The 7,203-nt window shown below is 42.1% G+C and overlaps 1 long non-coding RNA gene across 5 annotated transcripts in view; it reads right to left on the bottom strand.

The window, feature by feature from the left end:
* Window positions 1-362: 362 nt before the first annotated feature.
* LOC134947702 (uncharacterized) overlaps window positions 363-7,203 on the bottom strand; it is an 86,538-nt gene continuing 79,697 nt past the window's right edge. For 4 of the 5 annotated variants that reach the window (XR_010182706.1, XR_010182708.1, XR_010182705.1 and 1 more), the window contains exon 5: window positions 363-1,489. This is a non-coding gene — a long non-coding RNA (uncharacterized LOC134947702). The remainder of the gene's footprint in view (window positions 1,490-7,203) is intronic. The other variant, XR_010182707.1, reaches the window with a different exon arrangement.

Raw genomic sequence — 7,203 nt, 5'->3', positions numbered from 1 at the left:
TGCCAGACAACTGGTACTGTATTCCCATAGGTGAAGTTAGAACAAAATATGTGTGGTGCTCAAACAAGAGACTTTGACAGAACACAATGCTTTAATGTCTGTATACCGCTGTTAATGTAAAATTATATACAATGCAACACTGACTGGAATAGTCTCCTGTTTGAGCACCATATTTTGTTCTATATTTGTCAGCGGGCAGGATGTAATGAAGTCCGAGTTCAGCGGCTGTGCGGGATATCGGCTGAATTCTTGACTTTTTTTTTAAAGGGGCAATCATGTACAAAGCATGGTTTATCCTTGTATATGATTGCCCCTTTAAATCAACATTTGAGTTTGGCCGGCATCCCGCACGGCTGCCAAACTCGGACTTCATTATATGGCCGCCATAGTCTTGCCTGCTATATTATACAGGCAGCAAAACAAGGCCAGATAGTCTGTTATTGTATCTAAGTGCTTATCTATGGGCTCATTTATCAATGAGTGATACATTTCACTGTGAGTGATAAATTGCACCAGCCAATCAGCTCCTAACTGCCACGAAACAGAATGTGTTTGAAAAATGATAGTTATGAGCTGATTGGCTGGTTACATTTTTCACTCGTTGATTAATGAGCCTACTAGTCTGCTGTTTATTATATTCCCATAGGTGAGCCTTATGTAGTACAACGACTTAGGATATATAAATCACCTGGTCAAATAGAGGATGAAAGATGCACTCTCTTATTATATAAAAACATACACAGAACACAATAATAGCAAAAAGGTCACAACAACATGGGTTCATCACACTGAAAATGACACACAAATGACACATACTGTATTTAAAGGTGGAACAGAAGAGGGCTCTTACCAGTAGACAGTGTATCTTCTGGCAACCTGGCAAATTAGATAGTATAGATAGATATGACTGAAAATGTTGATTACTTTAATTTTATCTTAACAAGTATATTATTGTTATTATTCTTGTTTATTTATATAGGGTTTGTGTTTAATCACTTATATCTTGAAATACTTTTTCATCAAAATGCAATCCAAAAGAAATATTACATTGTCAGATAAGCTTAGAAAATGTTTACTAGGCATAATGTAATGCTGTAAATCGCTATCATATATCTAGGCATAATGCATCGTATGCATAACATAACAAATCTTAGGTAGGAAAAAATGCAACATACACATTACACAATGAAGCACACATACCCTATCAGATATGTTGGGAAATGTTGGGAAATTGCACCAAACATGTAACTGAGCATGCAACATTACAGTATATACAGAACATCTATAAATTAAAATCTTTTGCTGCGGAGTTGGACCCATCTACAGTATGCGCCAGATATTAGTTGATGGTAGTGAAGACAAATCTGCTCTGGACTCATCTGTTCTCTATTTTAGGTGGTACATACCTTCATATACAAGTAACTCAATAAATGGATGAAAGGTGCAAAGTGTTTTCGGTTGTACATTCTCGGCGCGTCTTCACATGTAACTATAAATAAAGTAAGAGAAAGTGTTCTTAGTCTATGCAGCATTGAGTGTATTCTCAAGATTTTGTGCAGATGGAAATACCTTTAAGAGTTAGGACACAGACCAGAAAACACTGGCCCCACGGTTGACTCATTTTATTTCAGTGGCCAAAAAAATATTAAAAGAAAAAAAAAGTATAAAAAAACAGATGATAACAATTATGTGGATTACTCAAGCTAAAACAACAGTTAGCCTTCAAAATTCAGCAGACTGACCATGGTTAAATATTACATACTGAACTTTGCCATAAGATAAATTGCGTATCTCTCTATTTTACTTTGCTTGGGTGATTAATTAAGCAAGGACTTGCCAGCTTTAATTAACCACAGAAGTGTCCGATTAGTATGATTTCATATGTTTATCTGCTGTGTTTACTACACTGGATTGTAAAACGCTGGCCACCTTCCCTCTTTTTGTTTTTTACTTCTAGAAAGTTTCCTAAACTAACATTATGGTTCTTCTTTTTAAACGGTTGTGACCGAGGGGAGAGATGTATAAAGCCTTGGAGAGAGATAAAGTACCAACCTATCAACTTGTAACTACCATTTTTTCAAGCATAGACAGTACAATGACAGTTAGAAGCTGATTAGTTGGTACTTGGAGGTCTATGTACTAAGCCTTGGATGGAGAAAAAGTAGACGAAGATAAAGTACCAACCAATATGTTCCTAATGCTAGCCATACATCAGCACGATATCATTTCAAATAGCCAACTAGTTGGCTGGTTGGAACGATAGTTAGGCAGTGTGTGGGAGCAACTGATAATCAACCGTTTGCTCCCACACGCTGAAAAACGCCAAAAACGGTCTGCCCAGCTTGTTGGGAAAATCAAACGTTTGATTTTCCCCAACTAATCATTCTAGTGTAGGGGGAGACTTCACTCCAACTGAACGATGAGTAGGTGGACACTGGCCAGCATTGTCCGCCTATTCCTTCACCATCCCCATCTGTCTGTTAGAGGCATAGAACAAAGAGGATGAACACTGCTGCTGACCACAATCACCCCTGATATCCACCTGTAACAGTGTCCACAAGCCCGCACCCCCCCCCCCCCCTCCTGATCACCTCCCGCAGCATCACCCCCCGCAGCCCATCAGTGTCCCCTGGCCGCATGCCCTTCCATCATCAATCCAGAAAAAGCACCATCACTTCAGGGTCCCTTGCTCACACCCCATCAATAATCGCCCACCTCCTACTATCACCACTCGCATCAGTAACCGCAAGCCTGCACCTCCCCTCCTCCTGAATATGACCCGCAGCATCATCAGTGTACCCTGGCTGCAATCACTCCCTTCCACTTCCAGCACCATTTGGAAAAAGCACCATCACTGCCCCCACCCTACCAGCCAATGTCCGGCACCCTCTCTTCCCGCGATCACCCTCCAGAAATGCACAGTAACCTCAGAGTCTCCCGTCCACACAGCATCAGCGATCGCCCGCCCCCCTTCCGCGATCACCACCCAGAGGTGCACCCCTTTACTTCACTGTCCCCTGACCGCACAAGCGATCGCCCAGCACCCTCCACCCCCGTGATAACTATATCCCCCACCTGCGAGCACCCGGCACAATGCGCCACCTCCCCATTCTCTCCTCTCCCCCCCTCGCCGTGATAAGTATTACCGCAGGCACAATGTGACCCCTTCCCTTTGACCACAAACCTGAGGTGAACCCCTCCAATCCAGCATCCCTCAAATCCCCTCCAGACCATAACCACACTGTGAACACCGGGAACAGAGGGAGAAACAGTTGGCACTATGCACTTCCCCCTGCAATGCTCTTTAAAAAAAAAAAAAAAGGCTCACAACATAATTAACTTATTGGTTTTATATATATAAACATATATATATATATATATATATATATATATATATATATATATATATTTTATTATGATCCGTAAAGGTAGCACTCCAAATTGCTTTCAAATAAGAGAATCAGTCAGCGTTGTTTTGTCAATGTTTCAGAAGTCATTAACTTCAGTTCTTTCATCAGGATCCTGATGAAAGAACTGAAGTAAATGACTTGAAATGTTGACAAAACAATGCTTATTATCTTAATTGAAAGTCACTTGGAGTGCCACCTTTACGGATATTTACACTATATTTACTATTATCCGTCAGGATCATGGCTTGAGGATAGTGGAGCCGAACAGGTTCAGGCTGCAGTAAGAGGATGTCAAGCATCCCCTGTGGAAGCTTTAAGTGCCAGTGGGGAGAAGCCGTGAGGGTCTTTGCTGGAACAGGAAGCCGGGCGTCGGAGGAGAGAGACATAAGCCGGGTATGTCAGGAGGGAGCATGTTAGGAAGCCCCTCTGGCTATAAGGGCCTTTTCACTGCGCTCCTTTCTCCTGCAGCAAGGGAAATGTGGTGCCAGTTCGGGACACAAAGACCGCTGCAAGCTCCAGCCACAGGGCACATCTCAGACCCAACAAAGCTCCAATAACAACACAGAGTCGGGCTCCCCTCTACCTACAGCAGTAGCACTCTCTCCCCTGCCGGCACCCACACCTCTATCCAGCCACACATCCTAGAATAGTGACACAACCGGCAAGCAACTCTCCCTCCCATCTAACTATCTATCTCTCACACACACACACATATATATATATATATATATAAAGCAATATGTATCTTAATCCCTGCCTGCATCCCCCTAAAAATAGCAGCACAGCATCACCTGACCGCAACCCCCCCCCAGCAGCATAGTCTCCTAAGCCTGCGCCCCCCCAGAAGTGTCCCCTTGCCCGCACCCACCTAGGAGTAGCAGCACAGATTCCCCTTCCCCCCAACCCCAATAGCAGCTCAGTCTCCCCTGACCACCCCCACCCCCCAGGACTCACACATCTCATCCTGACTTCTGTGGCTTAACCTCACCAACCTCCTCCTGGCCTTTCTCACTCTGTCTGCCCTAACCTCACCCACCTCCCTCTTCTAACGTGAATAAATAAGGTGCTCTACTGTGTGACATAACAAGAATAAGGTGCTACACTGTGTGACAGAATGTGAAAAATGGTCTCTAGTGTGTGATGTAGCGTGAATAAAGGGCTCTACTGCATGGCGTAATGTGAATAAGGTTGCTTTACTGTGCTGCATAATCAACTATTTCTTTAAAAACCAATATCAAAGACATCATAATGAAACATTGTGTTTATTTATATCTGTTACTCTGTAACCTGATACGGGAATTAGAAAACTGTATATTTAGATCTTTATTTTTTTATTGAAATAACTAAATAGACATCAAATATTCTATATTTAAATAAACTATTCAAAACAATCAGAAGTAGGCAGGCACTGTCCGCCTACTTCTGTGACATCAGAAGTTGGAGAGAAGTTGGCTGGTCTACTGGTCTGATGAAAAGTTGGTTAGATGTGTGGAGCACTGTTTTAGTTGGACAGACAAGTTGGACGGTTGGAAGTTTGGAGAGTTGGAGAAAAGTTGGTCTGAAGCTGGTCTGATGTATGGCTAGCATAACTGCCATTTTTTAAACACAGTCTGTAACATGGCAGTTAGACGCTGTGTGGCTGTTACTTTATCTCCGGCCACTTTATCTCATCCAAAGCTTAGTAATTAGACCCCACAGCCTGTAACATGGCAGTTATATGCTGGTTCTTTATCACCATTCAAGGCTTAGTAAATAGACCCCACAGCTTGTAACATGGCAGTTAGACGTTCGTTAGCTGGTACTTTATCTCCATTCAAGGCTTAGTAAATAGACCGCTTTAATCTCTGTCCACTTTATCTCTCTCCAAGGCTTAGTGCATAGACTTTATCTCTCTCCACGTTATCTCTCTCCAAGGCATGATACATCTCCCACACAGTGTTGAAACTGAATACTGTAGCCAGTGGCGTAAGTTCGTCCCAGTTGCCCGGAGGCAAGATAAACATTGGTGCCCCCGTATTTCCTATATCAAGATAAATATGTGTGTGTGTGTGTGTGTGTGTGTGTGTGTGTGTGTGTGTGTGTGTGTGTGTGTGTGTGTGTATGGACTATGGAGTGTTCTGAAAAAAAATGTATATATTGTATTTATACATTTAATTGTCTTTTATTTTAAATCACACATTTCTTACCAGTCATACCCAGGATTAGAACCCATGAACTGTTACACTAACAGCAGACACTTTACTGATGGAGTTATTTGCTCCTGTAGAGGAAGCATGAGAATTCTAACTATATGAAGTTATGTGTAATTGTCAGAGAAGTATCTTCATATAGTTAAAAGTCTCATATTTCCTATACAGGAGCAAACAGCTTCATCAGTAAGGTGTCTCCTTCCAGTGTAATAGGATGTGGTTTCTAATCCTGGGTGTGACACTTGTAAAATGTGTATAATAAAGAGGGTGTGATTTGTAAGGTGCTGGGACCAGTGAGGAAGTCGGCCACTGAAAAGACAGCGGCAGCTATCAATTAACTTAATTCAATGATTTCACAGAATAGGAGGAAAGGTGCCCCCCTTCAGAGCAGGAGCCCGGCGGCAGATGACTCCGTTGCCTCCCAGAGTTCTGCCTCTGACTGTAGCTCTCATTATCTCCCGAATATATGTGATGACATTGGTGAGGGATTTACTGAGGTATAACATACATGGTTAATTATGACCACCTCGTACATTTGATGTCGGTATCCCATGAAGTATGTGACGTGTCGTGCACTGGCTTGGTGGGTATATAAGGTGTGCTAAAGGCAGTCTGCACGCATCACTTGTTGCTTTCATGGGTTAAAGGGGTGATTTTTCCGAGTTACAAAAAGGGATGGCACGCTACAGTAGAGCAGATCACCATCAAAATTAGCCTAGGGCTACCAGATGTGTGTCTAAAACAACAGTTAGGTGAACTGGGCAATGGAAAGAGTTTTACTCTCCCCTTTCAGGTGCTCGATCCTTAACTACCTGTTGCTAGGTGTATAGAACGTGATAATGCTGGCTGGCAATATTAGATCACATTTATTAGATAAAAAGTAGACATATATAGCATATAAAACATATGAGTTTCCAACAGTAAAATGATTTACATAGAAATAATCCAGAATAAAATAAAGTATAAGGACGATCTGGACTGAACACAGACGGTCAGTGGGAATTAAGCATAGGAGCCAAGAAGCAGAGTATTTTACTGGGATACTACGTTTCCCTTAACATCTGCGGCTCCTATTACCTTTACCGGTACGATTATATTCCTGCCACTTACTTGTTCTGAATTACTTTATTTTATTCTGGATTATTTCTATGTAAATCTTTCCATTGCCCAGTACACTCAGGGAGTTTATTAGGGGAACTCCAGTACCCTCCTCAGGCTTGCTTCCGATCCAAGTACAGCGCACATATCTACCCCCACCCTCCACTTTATCAACAGTTCAGCAAAGTAGCGAATGTCTAGCTGCTGTCTGAGATGCACACAGCGGTAACTCTGGCTATCAGCATGCGGTCATAATAATGTGAGTGGCCCGTGTACTTCTTACCTCCATGGAAATGTCTTGTTCTTTATGTATTATTTAGATTTTAAAAGAGTATGGTCCAAGCACTAGTGATTGTCTATGTGAAAGATTTGTGGCAGCTATTTAGATTTTACTGAGACCTACTGTATATTCAGTAGGGCACAAGCTTCTCAGAAAAATCAGTTCTTCACTCATCACATTTATATTCTTCACTCGTCACCATTTCTGACTGGTTTAAAAGTATTTC

Source organism: Pseudophryne corroboree, chromosome 8 (assembly GCF_028390025.1).
Source record: "Pseudophryne corroboree isolate aPseCor3 chromosome 8, aPseCor3.hap2, whole genome shotgun sequence".
In the NCBI taxonomy this organism is placed as follows: domain Eukaryota; kingdom Metazoa; phylum Chordata; class Amphibia; order Anura; family Myobatrachidae; genus Pseudophryne; species Pseudophryne corroboree.
Note: the sequence above shows the minus strand (reverse complement) of the source record. Positions and strands in the feature narration are given on the sequence as shown.